We start from the raw sequence: 18,196 nt of genomic DNA on the forward strand, positions 1-18,196 counted from the left end.
AACATCCTAGATATGGATAGAATGCAATCACCAAAGCAAAACAGGAGATGGTGATAATTGACTTTCGAGCAGCAAAAACTTGCTACTGAAGTTGGCTTGAAGTCCTTCGGTGTTACGTTGAACAACGAACTTTGTTATCTCCAGCATTTCTGCAGCAGCTAATTCACCATCATCCTCTCTAGCTTATTTTTTTTTTATTATTTAGTACTTTCACAAACTGTCATATACCTTCACTACTGCTATGCATGCCATGCTCACCACCCACTGTATACCATTTGATGTCATATATTGTTTTTCATAGTACCCACTTTCAGCCACTTTACACAGCACGTTTCCATCTCCTTTCTTCTTGCTAAAATTTTCTGTATATCTCATCTACCTCCACAGCACCTATGCACCTCAACCACTACTTACAGCAACACCTTGCTGCGTCTTTCACTCTACCTCCATGTCGTAACCTATAGCATCCTTACCCTGTAATGTCCACGGTTGCTGTAATTCCAGCAACATTTCCACCTACACCTTACCATTATTGCCTGTTGCACGAGTCCCATATTGGCTCCAGCATTATCACAGCCTACCCTTCATTACATTTTCTGTGTTACAATTTTTCGTTGTAGATACACAGCACCTACAACCTGTTACAGTGGTTCACCACAACATACTATCGACTTCACCACACAGCTAGGCCGCCCAAACTTCACACACCCTTTTTAAAGCCACAGTTTTACCCTTGTCAGCATGGCATTCCACTCCCACAGTGGGATTACTTGCCTGTAATGCCATTCATTGCAGCACCTAATCTCCTCCTGTACATAGCCTTTTTACAGCATATCCACCGAATTCCTGTGTCTTGTTGCATCACAACCCTTCCACATTGGGTTGCACCTATATACTTGCACATGCTTCATGTACAGCATCCTTCATCATACTATATATTAGCACCCTGCAACTACACCAACACTTCACTATAGTATGCCCAGCACAATTGTTATTTATAGCACCTTATAGCCCTGCCTTGCCATTGATTGTCATATTCAGCACCTCCTACTATAAGCCAGCACCATGTTCAAAGCCAGTATTTGACTCAGCAACATGTCCAACAAACTCAGCCAAGATCATCTATGGTTTCATCCACTGGGGCATCACATCTGCCTTTTCTAAATTGCAAATAATCTCAGTGCCCATAGGTCTCAAACTCGTGCATGGATTGGAAATACTGCGAAATGAACACAAGTATCTGGCTAGCTTGGATCATCTCCATGATGAGCAAATTTTGGCCCTTGTTTTCTTTTGGTTTTCCAGTAACCCTTTCATTATAGAATTCAGTAGTGGTTGGTTCAATCAGTAGCAGTTGCATTGAAGCTGACTGGCCCATATCTGTCACATGTTACAATCAATCCTCACATTCACCATTTCATTTATATATATATATATATATATATATATATGTAGATATACATATATATATATATATATGTAGATATACATATATATATATATATATATATATATGCACGTTCATATGTATACAAATACATATCAATTTCATCTTTTCCACAAATTTGAACCTTAATACTTTGACATGTGAGCACTTTTTCCATTGACATCCATGTGCACTTTTCTTCCATTTTTCATATTAACCCAGTTATTTTGCAGGGAATATATGGAAAATATCATGACTTGGAGTTGTAAATTCGATTGTACATGTTGTAATAGTTAGATTTTGAATGAGAATTTATCTTTCCTATTTTAGATAGAATGAATGAGCATCGTAAATATCATGAATTACTTGTTTTTCATGCATTTTGCTTTTTATTTCTCAAATTCTCACAAATGGCAACACGAATGGCACGTGCACCATTTCGTAAGAGGTAAACTAATCCTAAGTTGATGATTTACATCAACGGCCATAGTCGGTATGTAAACAAGACTTAGTATTTTTATCTTTTATAAAATAACACTGGATCCTCTTTAAAAATCATCATATTTTCAAATATTTTCTTCTTTTATTAGAGTTTAACTTAAAATTAGTTCAAAATATATACCAATGGCCATAGTCAGGGTATATTGAGAGTTAATTTCATTTTAAACTCTATAAAAGTACAAAATATGTTTCATTCTTCACCTGAATTTAAATATAGATTATTATATAATACATTCAATGACCATAGTCAAGGATGTATTATATCTTCAATCTTGTTTTAATTCATTTGAAGAATGGAATAGCTTTTCAAAATCCAATTTCAAAATTCTTTAAATCCATTCATCATATAGGATAAAATTGCATCATATTTTCAAGATTCTTTTTCATAAAATCCAAGTGATTTCTTCAGACGTATTCTTCACTTCTCAAATCAATTTTCAACTCTTTATTCTAAATTCAAAGTCCAATCTGACTTTGAAATTTATTTGTATATCCAAAATTCAAAATTCTAATTCAAATCAAAGTTCAAAGTTCAATTTGACTTTGAAATTCCAAATTCATTTATATTCAAAAACTCCAAATCAAATCCAAAATTCAATTTAACTTTGAGATTCTCTTCATCTTCAAAAATTTCAAATTCAAAATTCAAAATTCAAATCCAAAGTCTAACTTGACTTTGAAATTCATTTGTATATTTCAAGATTCAATTCCTAAATTTCATTTTCTAAATTCAATTCAAAATTGGAAATATGGATTCATCTTCTAAATTCTAGATTCAAGCTTCAAAGTCCAAATTTTGACTTTGAAATTTGTTTTCAAAATTCAAATTCTCAAATCAAGTTTGGAAATTCCAAATCCAAAATCAGATCAACTTGGATCCAGTCTTCTAAATACAATTCTACTTTTGGATCTACTTTCTTCAGATCCAAATCCACTTAGGATCTAGAATCCAATTCTACTTTCTTCAGATCCAAATCCGTCTTAGGATCCAGAATCCAACTTCACTTTGGATCTTAGACTTCAGATCCAATTCCATCTTAGGATCCAGAATCCAACTTCACTTCGGATCTTAGACTTCAGATCCAATTCCATCTTAGGGTCTAGAGTCCAATTCAACTTTGGATCTCAGACTTCAGATCCAATTTCACTTTTTGGATCTTAGACTTCAGATCCGAATCCATTTTGGGGTCTAGAATTTAATCACACTTTGGATCTCAAACTTCAGATCCAAATCCATCTTAGGATCCAGAGCCCAATTTTACATCGGATCTCAGATCCCAGATCTTAAATCCATTTTAAGATCCAATTCCATTTTCTTTTGGATCTTAGACTTCAGATCAAAATCCATTCTAGGATCCAGAACCCAATTCTACATTTGGATCTCAGACTTCAGATCCACTCCATTTTAAGATCTAGAACCTGAGTCCATCTTGGATTCTAAATCTCGGATCTTATTCTGTTTAGGATCCGAAATCCAATTCCAATTCTAGATTTCGATTCCATTTTCAGATCTAATCTGAATCTCTTAAATTCATTTCTATTCTTAAATACCATTTGATTTTCTCAGTTCATTCTAAATTTCAAACTTCAAATTCAATTCCATCCCAAGTATTCATTTCCTTTCCTAAAATTAAGTTCAAAATTCAAAGTCCATTTCCGACTTTGAAACTTCATTTTCAAAGCTTTAAATCATTCTTTCTCAAAATCAAAGATTTATTCTTCCAACTATGATTTACTTCAATGACTTAGAAATTCTCTGATCTATCTCAAGTTCTAAGTCAAAATCAATCATCTTTTTCACTCTTTTACCAAGTTCATCTCAGAATACTTGGAAATTTTCAAAACATCTTTCAAAAGGAGCATACATCATTGCATTGCATAAGCATGATTCTTTGTGCATTTAGAGTTAGAATAAATTCTTAGATTATAGGCAAAGCAAAAGGCATAGATTCGATCCTTGGTTTGATTACCCCTGGTAAAGGCGCCAGGAACGGTCGAACCTCATACCGACGAGCGAATCCCGTCTCTCCATTGTCCCGCAATATTTAAAAAAAATGGAGGCAAGTTAAATTTCTAAATATTTTTTCAAATCAAGGTCAAGTTAGACCGCGCAAAATAGTTCCTCTTCTCTTTTTCCTTCTTTCTTTTTCTCTTCTCTTTCTCTTTTCTTTCTTTTATTTTTCCTCCCTTCAAAAAGGAGAAAAATAGAGGTTAGAAAAGGAAATAAGAAGGAAGAGAGAGAAAGATACGAGAGAGGAAAAATTTTGCGATGATCACAATTTCCATAGTCATGTTCATCTGCACCCTCTTCCACTATCTTTTTGCAACAACATTTGCCTTAGGTTTTGACATTTACCTCAGATTTTCATTGGCATACCTGTGTATTTCATCAATTGTATTTTTAGTAATATTATACTTACTATATATATCATGTACTAACTCATCTTTTGCAGGAAAACATATGAAAAATATCATTTTGTTTCTTAGCTTAGAAATTGTAAATTAAATTCTGTTTTCCAGGTTGCAATACTTAGATAATAATAAATTTTCATTTCTTGCATTAGATTAGAATGTATAAACATGCATATTTCTAGAAGTGCTTATTTTCATATCATTTTCCTCTTTTATCACAATAATTTCACAAATGAAAACACGAATGGCACGTGCACCATTTTATAAGAGGTAATTAAATCCTAAGTTGATGATTCACATCAATGGCCATAGTCAGGATGTGAACAAAACTTAGGGTTTTCATCTTTTATGGAATAACACCGGATCCACACAGGATCCCTCTTCAAAAATCATCATATTTTTAAATATTTTCTTCTTTTATCAGGGTTTAAATTAAAATTAACTCAATATATATATCAATGGCCATAGTCAGGATATAATGAGAGTTAATTTCATTTTAAACTCTATAAAAGCACCAAAAATGTGTTTTATTCTTCATCTGAATTTCAATATGATTATTATATGATACATTCAATGACCATAGTCAGGGATGTATCATATCTTCAATCTTATTTTAATTCACTTAAAGAATGAAATAAGATTTTCAAATCCAATTTCAAAATTCTTTTAATTCATTCATCATTTAGGATAGAATTGCATCATATTTTCAAAATTCTTTTTTAAAAAATCCAAGTGATTTCCTTCAGATATCTTATTCACTTCTCAAATCAATTTTTAAACTCTTGTAAAATTCAAATACCATCTTCAGATCCTAACTCTAAATTCAAAAGTCCAATTTGACTTTGAATTTCATTTCTATATTCAAAATTCAACTTCCAAATCAAAACCAAATTCAAATTCAATTCAGCAATCTCAGAATCCAATTTCAAAGTTCAATTTAACTTTGAAATTCTCGATTCATCTTCTAAATTTAAACTTCAAAATCCAATTCTAAAATTAGAATTCAACTCCATTTAGGGATCCAGATTTTCAGATCCAAATTCCATTTTGGATCCTAGAATTCAACTTCATTTTGGATCCAAGACTCCGGATCCAATTCCATTTAGGATCCTAGAATTCAACTCCATCTTGGATCTCAGACTTCAGATCCAAATTCCATTTAGGATTTAGACTTTGGATTCAAATTCTGTTTTGGATCCCAGGTTTCAAACCCAATTCCATTCCCAATTCTAGATTTCAAATCCAAGTTTATCTTGATTCCCAAATTCCAAAAACCAATTCCATTTTTCATATCCCATCTAGATCTCTTAAAACCAATTCTATTTTTCAAACTCAATCTGGATTTCTCAAGCCCCATCCTGATTTTGAATTTCAAAATTGGAATTTCATTCCATTTCAAATTTCATCTCGCCTCCTAAATTCAAGTTCAAAGTTCAAAATTCAAAATTCAAAGCCCATTTCTGACTTTGCTTTTATCTCAGCTTCAAATCAATTTTTTCAAAGTCCAGATTTATTTTTCCCCAAAAATTTGATTTTTTCAAAGACTTAGAACTTTAAACATCTTTCCTGATCTATCTCAAGTTCTAAGTTAAAATCAATTATTCCAAATCATTTCTTCATTCTGTCATTATATTTTCACTTGGAAAAACTCAGATTTCCAAAATCATTCTTTTCAAAAGAGCATACATCCTTGCATTGCACAAGCATGATTCTTTATGCATTTAGACTTAGAATAAATTCTTAGATAATCTTTTAGCAAAGCAAAAGGGCATGAATTCGACCCTTGGTTCGATTACCTCTGGTAAAGGCGCCAAGAATGGTTGAACCTCGTACCGACGAGCGAATCCTGTCTCCCATTTTTTCCCGCAAATATTTCAAAAATGGAGGCGAGTTATTTTCTTAAATATTTTAAAAAATTAAGGTCAAGTGAGACCCCGCAAAAGAATTCCTCTCTCTCTCTTCTTTCTTCTTTTCTGTCTTTTATTTCTCCCTTCAAAAAGGAGAAATAGAGATTAGAAAGGAAAAGAGAAGGAAGAGAGAGAAAGAAACCAAAGAGGAAGAATTTTGCGATGATCACAATTGGTGCGTACTGAGTCCACATCATTTGGTATCAGAGCGAGGTTTGCCAGATTTCTCAATCTGACACAATCCCTGGTGTAGTGGGAAGGTCAATTTTTTTTACAATCCATGTGCCATGTCTGAGCGAATCAGATATAAGGGTCAAAGCTAGTATATCCTTGAAAAGGACATTCGCGACCTTAGGGATGGAACTCAAACCTTGCGGCATCAAATCGATGTTCTTTGTCATAAAATATAAGATTTTACCAAGGTGCAAAAGAAGTCATTCAAGCCAAGTCAATGTGTTTCTCGAGGAATGCGTAGAACACTTCCTTATGACTCTCATTATGAATTTGAGTTAGAACGGGATAAGAAAATGAGGTTTTTGCATAGTCAATTGCTTGCTGAAAAACTCGGATGACAAGGATAAAATCTAGACTTTGTAAACTGGAGTTAGAGGAAGATCGTCGTCACAGACCTGATCTGCTCCAATCTTGGAAGTCCAATTCTATTTGTGGGTTTGACCCACATCAGTATTCGTCTTTGTGTAGACAGAGGGATCCACCGAGAAGATCCAATTGGGAGTCTCATATTCCAAATCTGACGTCCAATTATGTGAATTCTTCGCATAGAGAATCAAGGCAGGGCCCTTGTACGGCCGTCTCATCTTTTAATCCCTGACCTAACCCCACCTTATTCAAGAATATTAATGCTAGAGTCAGGTTAGAGGAAACCTCGTATGTGAGTTGTGAGGATAAAGAAAATTCCATTTTTATGACTTAGAATCTTCGAAAATCCAAAAGGTCATAACAGGCAATTTTAAAATTGATTTGCATCGCGAAAAATTATCCTAGTGTGATGAAATCAGTCACACTCACATCATTTTCATAAAGGATTCTCCTCAGAAGCCTTTTCGTGAAATTGTAGGTGACCCGATATTCGATGAGGAGAATGAAGAGGAACCTATCCTTGATATATTGTTTGATGCGTTGTCTAATGAAATTGATAAGAAACCCTCACTTGAAATTAAGGATGTTCCTATGCATGGATTTATTACTGAATCAGTGTTAGAAACGATGTATGAGCCCCACATCTCATCATTTTAGGAAATAAAACCTCTAGAAGACCAATCCTATGTTAGACTTGACGATCCGGTCAACAAGAAATTTTATGAGACTATAGAAGATATGATTTTGCCTCGAGAAGCGTTTGACATGATTGTCAACATTGATCCGTCAATTCTCATTAGTGAATTCATCTTTGATAAAAATATCAAAATTGAAAAGCCTTATCATAGTATTGAAAATTCGATCGATATGTGTAATAAAGAGCTTTTAGGAATTGAAAATTTAGAAGCTCAAAATGAAATGTCTCTTATTGACTTATTCAAAAATTCTAAGATAAATACATTGGAAATGGAAAACATGAAAACTCTAAATTTTTTTTGTGACCATCAAGATTTTGTTGATAATCATACTTCTGTATCTTTGATAAATTCAGATAGTAATTTTGCTCTATTATTATATTATGTTTCTTATTTTTAAAATAAGTTGTCTTATAATAGCAAAACTCTGTGTGCGAAGTTTGATATTGTGATTAGCATGATAGATAGACAATTTTTATCTGTGTCTGATCTGAATTTTGTTGCAATCGTTAGAGCCCTGATATATGGTCAAATTATTAAATATCAAGTCTTAAAAAATTTTGTGTTTTAATCTAATTCGTCTGAATTAGATTATGCAAGGAATGTTAATTTGCATGTTTTTAGTCAAACCATAAATATTTGTGAGAATCCATATGAATATTTGAGTAAAAACCCAAGTATGTTTGCCTTGTATGATAAAAATGTTAATGTGTTAATATCTGATAGCAATTTACAATATTTGCCGAGCATGCATAATGGTTTAAATATATATCTGATGTTGTCTACATTGCATAGTACATTTATTTTTCTCGTGGACAGACTCTGCATTGATTTTATTTTGAATCTTTGCAAGAATTATGGAGCTTCGCATGAGAAGAACAAGGCTCTGAGGACGAAACCTTTCGACCCAGGGGGGAATGATGTAGAGCAACCTAAAGATCCGAGCTTTGAAGACGAATTAGATAAAAATATAAATCCCAAGATCCGATCGAGCATGCGATACATGGCAGATCCAATCAAGCAGGACCATATGGGTTCAATTCGATCTCCACGTACCCACATCCATTTTTATTATTGTGTTACAATATCTGAGATATTTTGTATTTTTCTCAAAGATTGTAATTTTATGTTTTGATTCCATTTTGTCATGTTATGGAATCACATTAAATTTGTTTTTATTATTATTTTTTTAGGTGCCGGATTCTACGGAACCGGATAGTTCTAGTGCCCTGTAGGATTATTTTGCGGCACTAGAGGGTGTATGGGGTATTCAAGGTAGTTTTCTTTTTTTCTTCAATTTAGAAACCCAATATGGTGAAGAGTTTTTGAAGCAAAAACATCATTTGGATCTTGGATTTGATCCAAGATCCAATTCAACCCCAAGCCATAGTTGGTACCACTTTGGGTTGGACATCAATGACCCTCATTTTAATCTAGTTTGACCGTAGAAGGTTAAAAGGGCTGTTGGAGGGTAATGATGCCCATTTTAAAAAAGAGCCCATGCATTGGGCAAGTGGGCGACAACTTGGAGAAGCCCAACCCCTTTTGTGAGTGATTGGTGCTAGGGATGGCATCATCATTTCACTCTCTTGAGGGCTTAAGACCCTCATGGTGGTCGACCATGAGGAGGCTGGTTGTTGTTTTTGAGAAAATGAAAAGAAATTCGAAATGGTGATGAGAGAGGGGAAGAGGATGTTTGAAGGGTGAACACAGTCCTGGCATTTTGACCACATCTCTCTAGATACTTGTCTAAATTGTATGATCGTTAACTTGTTGGAAAACTAAGATCATGTTTTATAAGTTTGTTGTTTACCATTTGGCTTGTTTCTGCTCGATTATGCCACTAAAGTCCCTGACAAGTTTCTTGTTGATAACATCAAGGAAGAAGGTGATGCAAAGCCTTGTGTGGCTGCGCGTGTGAGCCGATCGTGTGATCAAGGTTTGAAAAGCTTGGTGCTGGTGTTTGAGACAATAGAGACATCAAGTTGATCGTGGTCTATCATTAAAGCCAAGCTTGTGTTCATTTTGTGGCTACAAAGGAGATAAACGAACTCAACTTTTATTTTTCGTGTATTTAGCATTTTTTTTAGTTTCATTGTCTTTGCGTTGTTCTATTATTGTTTTTGATGATTGTAATATGCAAGAAACTTATTTATGATTGATTGAACGAATGTTCTAAGATTTTATGTTATTGAATGTTCTCAAAGTTTGTTTAATAATCCTGCTCATTGTGGGTTGCTTACACTCGGTTTTTGTCAAAAATCGGATTTTCAATTTTGTAGTTGTCAGAGACAACTTTAAAGAATCAACTGTATCTACTAAGATACGGGTTCGATTCTGGTGTTCTTAGTCTTTCTCGAAAGCTAAGACATGGACCTACAACATTGTTGTTGAGGTTGCGTCTTGATTCGGTCGACAGAATCCTAGAAATTCTCTATCAAGCAGTCAGTTGGACAGAAACTATCAGATCCAGTCCCGTCCAGAACATTGTGAACAGTGTTCCATATTTTAGGGATTTATCATGATTCCCTCTATAAACATCTGATCTGTTTGATTTTGTAGAAAGCTAAGACAAGGATCTATAATTTTTATGTTTTTCATTTTAATCGATTCAGCCGGCAAATAGTCTGAAAAAATCTATCTTTCTGTACTTGTCTTAGGTTTGAATATAATATTCATTGTTATAGCATTCTAAGTATGTTGTCTTGATTTCTGATTATCTGGATATTTATGGGGTGAAATCGAAATCTGAAAGTTATTCTGATTAGCTAACATCTGTTGGCACATTAGTGAAGTTTAGAGTTTCTTCTGAAACCCTCATCTGCATGCTCGAATCTGAGGTGATTCACGTGGCCAACTAGAACCCTTTTATCAGCTTAGGTTAGTTAACAATTAGATCGTTAGGTATCTTTAAAATTCAGTAGAGGCGCGTAATATTGCTCAAAATTTTTAAGCCATAACTTTCTAGAGAGGTTTGAATCAGACTTTCAGTTCATTTGTTGGAAGTTTTCGCAAACTTTATCATTTGAGGAGTCAAAACCCTCTTTGAACAGGCTGTCCACCGAACCCATAGAGCCTTCATAGATTTGACTATCAGTCCCGGTTTTGAGTTCATGGAGTAGACATTTCTGATCTGAATCCAGTGATTTCAGATTCATTAGAAAGGTGTGTGAGTCACGCACAACTTTTCTTTCCACCGCCTCTGTTAAAATAGAGTGCACAGGTCCCGAAAACCCTGTTTCCCAGAATCCTATTCGAACTCATCTTATCAAAAAAGCTTCCGCGCGTATTAAGATCCGTTTGGATTTAGGATCGTGGATCGGTGCATACCAAGTTCACATCAATTGTAACTGTCATAATTTTTTCCACCAGAATATCAATTTCTCCCATCAACATCAGACGGCCTTTGGACCAGATTGGCTAAAGAATTTACAGACTCACCATTGAGTTCAATAACTTTTCTTCATGGGTCAAGAGAAGGCCTAAAAGCTCATCGAGTTTGATAGGCTTATCTCTGGTGTTGAGGTACATTCTGAATGCTCCATATTCAGACGCAGGACGTCTAACTAAAATAAACATGATCAAATCATCATTAGGCACAGGCTTGGAAGCCATGTCCAATTGATGTGCCAAGGACTTTGCTATATGAAAGTATACTGAGACGGAATTAGTACCTTTCTTATTATCGTACAATTGTGCTCTCAATTGCTAAACACGAGAGCGAGAGAGCTGAGTTAATCTTTTTAAGAGTGCTTCAAACTTTATGTGAAGTGCACAGTCAAATGACTTGAGAGTGGACCGTTTCAGATAAAGAGGATAAAAGCCAACTCAATAACAATTGGTCAAGACAATGCCATTGAACATATGTTGGATTCAAGGTGGGATCCTTTCCAAGTTCAGAAATGAATTTCGTTGTACAAGTAGTTGAACCATCTAGAAACCCAATAAGATCATAGTTGTTGAGGAGCAAAGTGAATTTGGATAACATAGCAAGAAGTTATCAGATAAGAGTTTGGTGGTGAGGAAGTATTGAAGATTTGTTGGTGAAGGAAGCACAGGAAATAGAGTTTAAGTTTGGCACACCTGAATTCAACACTTCACTTATTTCAAAAAAAAAAAATTTCCTCTTCATTGTTGTTGTTGTTTCTTTGAGGCTCACATTTCTTCTCACTACAAGGATGAGGGTTAATAGCGGTGATTTTCCTCACTGACATTACTCTATTTGTCGCCACTATTGTCCTATAATGGCACATATATGTCGCCGAAAGAAAATGACATTTGTTGACCAATAATGGCAAAATTTATAGAGCGTTGTTAAAGGGTGAACCAATACTAGCGAAGAATCTCGCTCGAACTGGAAACACTAATAGCGGCGAGGTATCCTAAAACAATAAGTTTGTTTTAACGGTGAGCACCGTTATAGGCTACCTATAGGTTATAACATTCCTGTCTAATGGTGAGCATTAACTCACCATTGTAAATGATAACAGTGAGATAAGATCTGTCTTATAACGGTGCGATAAAAATATGGTTGTTATAGGCTATAAACATGCAAATTGAAAACTATAAATTAGTTAAAAAAAATTATTTTTACATTCAAATACATACATTTCAAATAGACTAAAATTAACAACTGAACAACAAAATCAAACAAAAAACGTCAAATACACTTCAAAAACAAACATACATTTTAAAAATACAAACCCCTACATTATTTCCAAGCCTGCAACAAACAGAATTCAAATACAAACCCACCAAATCCTCAAACATTCAACTTCAAACATACATCCTAAAACATTCAACACACTTCAAACTATTGACATACACTTCAAACAAACATTAAAAAAAACTTCAAATATACTTCAAAAAATATACACTTTAAAAATACAAACCTCTGCTACGTCCTCTCCAAACTTGCAACAAACACACTTTAAATACAAACCCACTACATCATCTCTAAGCCTGAAACAAAAATACTTCAAATACAAACCCCTTACACTCGATTTTATCATCTCTAAGCCTGCAACAAACATATACAATTCTAATATTCACATAAATCAAAATTTAATTATAGAAATTATAGCAAAGAGTTTAAAAATCAAAACATATATACACTTCTCATATAAGTAAAGAGTCAAAAAATTGCAGCTTTGCGCATCCATGAAGGCCCACATCTCCTCTCTGAGATTCCTAGTTGCTTCTCTCTCTCACTCATTTTTTTGTCTATTTGCTTTTCTCTCTCGCTCAATTTCATGTCTAGTTGCTTCTTGTTGTCATTCCATTTTCTCTCTTAATTGTTAGACTTTCATCTGTGTCGCCTCTAGTTAAGAAGATAGCTGCAAAATTCAAGCTTGGTTGTTATTGAATAGTTTGGATGGAGAAAAAAATGCACACACCCCCCTTACATGTTCATATCGCTTCTTGAAGACCTTGGCAAAGATGTCTCGCTGCATCATTGATAAGTCTTCTTATAAAAAAAGATGTTGAATTTTCAATCTTTATAGATTGCAGCTTTGGCTGCACGTCGTTAATAATTGGTTATATATCAATAATTAATAATAATATACAAAATAAAATTAATGAATGTGGCACTATAAAGTATGAGTTACTTATAAAGGTGTCTTCTGCTTCGTTACAAATGAATGTTGTGTGATTTGAATGGGTGTATGTCTCTTTACAGAACACACTCACTATTGATTCTTGTCTATCTATTTTAGACTGTAATTAATAAATCAATAATCTATTAGATCAAACATATTTAGCACTATAAGCATATAAAAAAAATAAACTTATATTAAAGAAATTTACCATCGTATGATACCTCTGGATGTACAAAGATGATCCACTAATATGTTGGACCATTTGCTTTGCTCTATTCACCAAGTTTTTCTTTGATACCCATTGTTAACCGAAAAAATATCAATTAGTAAACAAAAATATAAAAAATTGAACATTTATTTATTATAAATATATATCCAATATTTATCGTCTAATAGCCTCAATTGAAAAATGTGCAAATCCCTTTCCATACTTTAGAGTTGACTCCCTCTAGAGGATGTTGTTCTGCTACATCATGGTTTTGAAACTTCTTTAATACTTATAGAAACCTTCTCGCACCCTTGAGTATGATAGTTGAAACTACTTCTCTATGCAACATTTTTGTTCAGGTATATCTTGATCTAAATCAAACTCTTCATACACCAAATTATCAAAAATATAGTTAGTAACACTTCTTTCATAGATTAATCTATTTATCAAAATATTATTAGGCAATATACTTATATAAATTACCTCACAAAATACCATCTTTTCATCATCTAAGACCTTCTTCTAGGAGTTGTGAGTGAGTATGACCCGCTCCCTCATGATGCACAAAAGCCTCCTAGAGAATACAGAGAAGCCCTTGCCCATGACTCCTTGTGTCCTAGGCTTGATAGTTATCAACACTTTTCATTTCTTGATTTGCCTTTGGTGGGTTACACATTTGTTCTTTTCATGTTTGCGTTGAGAAGATTTTGTAGTTTCTAATTTGTAGTGAGAAACAAAATAAATATTAATAGGAATGATAATAATAAATTTATAATTGTAATAAAGAAATACTAAATTAATATTTAGTTTAGGCCACTGTGGATGACTCTAGAGCTGCAGTGGCATGTAGTGTGTGGGGGGTCACTTATTCCTTTCTTTAAGTATCACCCATCTGTGATATGAAGTTGATTCTGTCTACGTGTTTACCTTGAATGATTGGTGGTTAATCGAATTTTATTGAGGAAGAACACCCACATCATCATCGTGAATATGTTGACATCTGTTATATCAAATGAATCATACATGAACAACATTAAATTTGATATATATTATGAAGAACCGATTTGCAAATTGCAAATATATCAAATGAACGACAACAACAAGATCATGGAATTAAGAGAGCACACAATTATGAAATATAAACAAGGATCATATACATTTTTAAAATTGTTTTGAAGAAAAAAAAATAACACAAAGGCAGAAAATAGAGCAATAACACATGCACTTACATAATACTTCCTTTGTGACCCTAGATGCTTTTTCAACTCTTCAATAGATAGATGTTCAATTGCACTTATATCAATTTTTGGGTTTAGCCATGAATCCTCCAACCAATTAGGACTTTCTGGCAACACAGGGTCTTCCTTCTTCGCTTGTGATGGAGACATATTGCAATGTTTATGAATCCTAAAATAACACATGCGACCTACTAAGGTCCACATATCAAATTTAATTCCAAATTCATCCTAGAGTAACAAATCACATAGGAATTCATTTCAAAAAATATATTTCAGAACATAATTACATAGACATTCATTTCGACAAATATATGTCAGAACCTAATCACATAGATATATAAGCATTCATTTCAAAACATATATTTCAAAACCAAATCACATAGGCACATAAACATTTATTTCAAAAAATATATTTTAGAATCTAATCACATAGGCATATAAGAATTCATTTCAGAAAATATATTTCAAAACCTAATTACACGTGCACTCTTTCAAAAAATATATTTCAAAACCTAATCACATGGGAACATAAGCATTCATTTCAAAACATATATTTCAAAACCTAATCACTTACCATTAGAGGTTGTAGGAGCAATGAGAGTACTTATGAATTGTAGGTCGACATGTCTCATTTTATGGATTTTTAGACAGAATTGAAGAGATGGTAAGACATTGTAAGACTTTATATCCAAACATCTCATAAGTCAATAACAAGAGTGTAAATTATGATTGCTAAATCATGTTTGCTTTAGCGACAAGGAAAAAACTGAATTAATTTGTAAATCATTTAAATTGTCAACTTGATCGTTTACATAAAGATGAATTTAAATGATTTATCGATATAATACATCATATATTTGATCAACTCAAACTATGAAAACTAGACCCAAGTGTTTTAGTTTAAATGAAGCATTGTCTGGACTCTATAAACTCAGATAACTTTGTTTGGTTTTAGATTATCAAATTGCTAATGTTTATAGCAACATAGATCCAATTCAGTTTCTTTCAGTCATGAACCTATGCCTTCTATCTAATGAAATGGAAGCTCAAAGTCATTAGCTTTGGTGGCTAGAAAGCAAGAGAAGGCTAGAAACAAAAAGATAAAAAACCTATAATAAAAAACAAACTAATGTCTACAAGAATATAAAGAACCACAAAAAAATCCAATACATATGAACCACCATAATTACAAACAAACAATAGTTTAGTCATCACAAAAAAATATCAATACGAGCAATAAAGTCACCCTAATTAAATATTTGTGGTTCTTTAGGCTGAACAAATTTGTTGATATAACTGCAATTGAACACTATTTTTATTGGTGGCGTGTGAGTATGATCAATTGATATAGAGTGTCATATGATGATAAGTTTAGCTTATATATATGGGTCAAGTTGGACCACATACTAGGTTTAGAATGCTCGAATAGATCCAAACAACTGTAGGTCAAATAATCATGTCATAAGAAGATCAATATATTATCTGCATCTCCTCTTTGGTAAATCATGAATGTGATACACAGATTCACAATATTTGGTGTAACATAGAGTTGCCATAATACCAAAATATGTATATGATCATAAAAATTAGAACAAACTTGAATCTACATGATAATGAATGATAGCCATACCTAAACAAGATTGGCCAACTATGGTGCAATTTGGAAATACAAAATATGCACTCAAAAGCATTGAACATTGCACACTAGTAACAAACACATAAACTTGACTTATGTCTACTTAAACTTAAAGCAATGCTCAATGCTTTTGAGTGCATATTTTTTATTTCCAAATCTCTTTAATGAAGTGACTATTGCATAAAAACAAAAAATAGGCCAAAGAACCCTAATTAAATACTCTATTTTTATCTACATTTGTATATAATCAAATTTTGTTGGTCTTTGAGTCAGATATAAAATTGTTAAGAGTCGAAGACCAAACTGGGTCCAGTTACATTCAGATATGGCTTTCTTTATCAAATCTAATTAAATGGTCTCTAATTCAGTTGAATATTTGACCCAAGCTTGAAGAATTTATACTCCTTCAAAGAATTGATTAGCTCTGAAGCCTACTATCAAGGCACTACAATTATGGATGTTAAATAAGTCCAAGTCAACCAATATGCTCTTATCACTTTCTTTTAATCAAGAATCAACTAGTGGCATTGGCAGATGTGCACAGTATTGGATCCTCAACTATCAAACATCGAAATTAATAAAAATAAATGTTTGAATCTTTGAGATAAGAGAGGAAAGACAACCTTGATCTAAAGAGTTCTTTGCTAGAAGCAACAATTTATCTTTTAGAGCAATTTATTTTTAACCATTTGACAAAAAGAGATTCCAATTGAACTTGAAATTTTAGACTGTAAAATATGAAAAATAAAATGATTTATGTAGTTTTGGACCGGAACTCAAGAGGTAGTAGCAATTAGAAAGAATACTAATGAGTTCAATTCTTGAGAAGCTTTATGCCAAAAAATTCTATTGGAACTATAAAGCAAATAAACCAATATTGCAGCATTAGCTTGAGATGAGCTTTTCTTTGGCACAAAACAATGCTTAATGTGATGAAAATAATGTTTATTTGTAATAAAAATGATCTTAATATTATTTCAAAAGATTAAGAAAAATTAAATACCCTAAAAGAGAACACCAAAACCCTAATTAAATATTCATTCTAAAATCATTCACATATATATATGGTAATTAAAAAAACCCTAATACCTTGAGTGTGATGAGAGAGTGAAGAGGGGGTAGGTCATCAGAGTGAACAGTGAGGCAAAGGGAGGGAGAGAGAAGGGCAGGGGGCACCGAAGTGACCGACGAAGAGGGAGGGGTCACTGGAGTGAGCAGTGAGGAAGACGAAGAGAGGGAGCCAGACAGGGGGTGGTCGGAGTGAGCAGAGAAGAAGGAGAGAGTGAGTTGCTAGAGTGAGCAAGGATTGAGAGGCAAGAGAGCAAGGAGAGATCAGAGAGCAGATAAAGAGAAAGAGAGGGAGGCCCTGTTCGGGGCCCCTCTTTAGAAAATTTTCTGAAATGTCAGTCAAATGGGGGCTTTGACCTTACTCTATAATAGTGATATAGTTGTTGTCGTTATATAGTAAACCTATATCGACAATATCCAGATCTCAGTGTTATTGATCAATAACGGGGCGATCTTTTGCCTGTTAAATATATTCTATTAATATATTTTAACGCAATATCTATCAACCAAAAAATCTCACCATTATACAAGAGTAGTTAATGACAAGATGTGTTATCTCACTGTTATTGATCAATAATGGCGAGATATTCTGGTGATTAAATATATTCATTAATGTACTTTAACGCAATATCTAACAACAAGAAAATCTCATCGTCATATATAGGTCTTTAACGACGAGATGTGTGCAAGAGCAAGGCATTCGCGGGGACATCAATATCTCCATTATTGATAAGCTATAGTGACAAAATTCATAATTGTAGTAGAGTAATAACGGTGATATATTTGTCCCTGCTATTACCTATCAATTACTGAGGATAAAAATCTTGTTGTTATTGCTTGATCAATAGCGATGAGATGTTTTGTCACTGTTAAAGAGTCGCCGCTATTGACCCTCATCTTTGTAG

The sequence above is a fragment of the Nuphar pumila genome, chromosome 5 (assembly GCF_984573655.1).
Source record: "Nuphar pumila chromosome 5, dmNupPumi1.hap1.1, whole genome shotgun sequence".
NCBI lineage: Eukaryota > Viridiplantae > Streptophyta > Magnoliopsida > Nymphaeales > Nymphaeaceae > Nuphar > Nuphar pumila.